We start from the raw sequence: 3,886 nt of genomic DNA, 5'->3' as shown, positions 1-3,886 counted from the left end.
GAGAACTTTATTATCCTCCTGGACAGTTTTTTTTTGCAGAGACTATCATTTGGCACCTTAGTGCAGCACTTAACTCTCTTGACACAAACCAGCAGAATCATTTAATCATTTTGGAAGACTGTAGTGCTTCTGTATCAGACTGTCCTGAATATTTCTAGGGATGTGCTGCATGGATTTTTGGACAATATATATATTTATTTTTGTACAAACTAAATAAATCACAACTCTACAGGATTCTACCAGCACTGAGTTTACAGATAGTGAAAACACTTCACAGTTCCATGGAGCTCAGCCTGATTAATCTATTGTAGTTACACAAAAATAAGTTAAAATGGTGTGGGAGAGATTTAAAATGTTGGTTTTAACACCAAATTACTACATTTACTCTTTTTTCGTCTTTAAATTTTACAACTTCTTTCACTATGTTTTTCTGAGGCGTTTTTGTTTTATGTAGTATGCACAATTTTAAATCAAGCTGTTTGATAGAGCATTGAACGCACCTAATGATACAGTGACTGGTGATGTTTTTATGCTGTATTAAAAATTTCCTAAAAGTGTGGAGATCTAATTACTTCATTAGTTTTGCACAATGTTCTTTATTTTGTATTTCAGTAATGTTTTAATATTCCCCTTTGCATGCTGATTTGAAATTAGTTCACTTGATTTTTTAAATATGCCTTAATATTTTGCCATGGCATAAATTACATTTGATCATAAATACTCAAGAGTGATGAACTTGTTAAATTCTTTTAAAACAAATATGTAATATAATTGGGGCTTTCAAAAATCAAATTTTACTTCGGGGAGTATTTGCTATTTCATTAGCCATTAAAACTATGACTGTTGGGCACCTTGTGTTGATGTTGCATAAATTTACATTTCACTAGCTAAAAATTTTTCAGTTAACTGCAAATCATTTCTGTGTTTCTCTTACTTTTTTCTATATGAAACCATAGCTGTTTATAGTTCAATTACTATTTATCTTTGAGGTCAGATTAGGTTACAGGGGCACAATCTGGCCTTAAATGATCATTTTGCTTGTGCCAAGCCCTGAGAGATGCAAGCTACCAAATGTGTATGTATGTCTGTGTACAGACATGCACGCACCTTAAAGAATCCACCTTCAGTAGTGCTTATCAGTGTTGACTACACTGATTGAAAGGCTTTTAAAAATATTCAGCTTCATTAAAATGTGGTAGTAGTTGAACATGACTTCTGCAATCTTTATGCTGCATAACATATATATCATGGATGTGGGTGTGTCTTATATGCGGTCTTAAGTAACTGAAAAGAAGATAAGCAGTATTATTGGCAGCTACAGGTTGCCAATACTTTTTAAGTCTGAGTTTTCTTGTCAGCTGAAAATGGCAGATAAACACTTTCTTCTTTCATAAATTGTCAATGGCTAGGAAAATTAGTATGCCTTTTAGCACTGTTCTGCTTCTTCCACCTGTGCTCTCCCGCTCTGCAAAAAAGCAGAGTATTAGAGACAGTGAAAGGGAAATTGACTGGTGGAGTCACACCCTTTCGACTACAAAAGAAATCCAAAAGGTGTCAGTGAAACCCTGCCCATCCTCCGATCAAACAGTAGTTGCAGACCAGGTGGATAGGGGGGAATGGAAACAGGTACCCCATCAGAAAGGTAAAAGAATCCCCTCCCAACCCCCACCATCCCCCCAGGTGCCCTTAAAGAACACATATGCGGCCCTGGACTCAGAAAATGAGGCGGAGGCCAGACAAGAGGAAGATCTCTCGGGAAGGTCTCCTGCTCGCCCCCTCTCTACCAGACGGGTTACAACTACAGCTACGAAGAAAAGAAGAAGGGTAGTTGTAGTTGGTGACTCCCTTCTGAGAGGAACTGAGGGCCCTATATGTCGACCGGACCCATCCCACAGAGAGGTCTGCTGCCTTCCCGGTGCCCGGGTGAGGGATATTAGTAGGAGACTCCCCCAACTAATTCAGCCCTCAGATTATTATCCAGTGTTGGTAGTCCAGGCTGGCAGTGATGACATTGCTGGACAAAGTACAAAGGTGATTAAAAAGGACTTCAAGGCACTGGGTCGTTTAGTTGATGGGTCAGGAGCACAGGTGGTGTTCGCCTCAGTTCCAGCAATAGAAGACCTGAATGAGGAGAGAACTAGGAAAACTAATCTGATCAATAGGTGGCTAAGGGATTGGTGCCACCGGCGGAACTTTGGGTTTTTCGACCACGGGACAACTTCTGTACTACCTAGTGTACTCAAAACAGATGGGCTTCACCTAACTAACAAGGGGAAAAGGACTCTAGCGTATAAGTTGGAGAGGCTGATAAGGAGGGCTTTAAACTAGGTTTGAAGGGGGATGAGGTTGAAACTGGGCTCTCCAGAAAGGAGCCTAAGGGTGGTCTACCCGAGGTACGAGACAAACCAGCAGCCCAGCTAAAGTGCATGTACACCAATGCACGCAGCATGGGCAACAAACAATAGGAGCTGGAAGCCATCGTGCATCAGGAAAGCTATGATGTAGTCGCTATCACGGAAACGTGGTGGGATGACTCCCATGACTGGAGTGCTACCATGGATGGCTATAGGCTCTTCAGAAGGGACAGGCAGGGTAGGAGAGGCGGAGGGGTAGCCCTATATGTTAGGGAGTCTCTTGACAGTGTAGAAATTGAAGTCTGTAATAATAAGGTGGAGTGCCTGTGGATCAGAATGAAAGGGAAGGTCAACAAGGCTGATATCGTGATGGGAGTCTGTTACAGACCACCCAATCAAGATGATGAGGATGATGAATTATTCTACAGGCAGCTGGCGGATGTCTCCAAATCGTCATCCCTTGTTCTTGTGGGCGACTTTAATCTACCAGACATCTGCTGGGAACTCCACACCACATAGAGGAAGCAGTCTAGGAGATTCCTGGAGTGTATAGAGGATAATTTCCTGCTCCAGCTAGTAAATGAGCCCACCAGGGATGGAGCCTCGCTTGACCTTCTTTTCACAAGCAGAGAGGAGCTGGTGGGAGATGTGGTGGTCGGTGGACGCCTGGGACTTAGCGACCATGAAATAATAAAGTTTTCAATATTCAGGGATACAAGGAGGGTCGTCAATAAGACCTCTACGCTGGACTTCCGGAGGGCAGATTTTGGCCTATTCAGAAGACTTGTTCAGAGTATACCCTGGGAAACAGACCTTGAAAACAGAGGGGTACAGGAGGGATGGTCGTACTTCAAGGAACAAGTTTTGAAAGCACAGGAGCAGGCTGTCCCAGTGTGCCGAAAGGCGAGCCGGCGGGGAAGACGACCGGCCTGGCTGAATTGGGAGACTCTGAAATAAATTAGGGTTAAGAGGAGGGCCTACCAATTATGGAAAAAAGGGCTAACTACTCAGGAGGAATTAAGGAATATTGTTAAGTCATGTTGAAAGAAAATCAGAGAGACAAAGGCACAATGTGAACGGAATCTCGCCACCTCTCTGAAGGATAACAAAAAGTCCTTCTACAGATACATCAGCAGCAAAAGAAGGGGCAAGGAAAACATCCATCCTTTACTGGACACGGGTGGGAATATAGTTGTCAAAGATGAAGAAAAGGCTGAGGTATTTAACACCTTCTTTACCTCAGTTTTCAGCTGAAAGACAGGTTACCCTGAAGACGGATGGCTTCTGGAGCTCATGGAAAGTGACATGAATCTAAACAGCCCCCCTGTAATCCTGAAGGACACAGTCAGTGACCTACTGAGATGCTTGGATCCCCACAAGTCTATGGGACCAGATGGGATCCACCCAAGGGTAATAAAGGAGCTAGCAGAAGAGCTTGCCAAGCCTCTCTCTATCATCTACCAACAGTCCTGGCTCACTGGGGACATCCCAGATGATTGGAAGTTGGCGAATGTCACGCCAATCCACAAAAA

This window comes from Calypte anna, chromosome W (genome assembly GCF_003957555.1).
Source record: "Calypte anna isolate BGI_N300 chromosome W, bCalAnn1_v1.p, whole genome shotgun sequence".
NCBI classification, from domain to species: Eukaryota; Metazoa; Chordata; class Aves; order Apodiformes; family Trochilidae; genus Calypte; species Calypte anna.
This window is presented reverse-complemented; position numbering follows the sequence as displayed.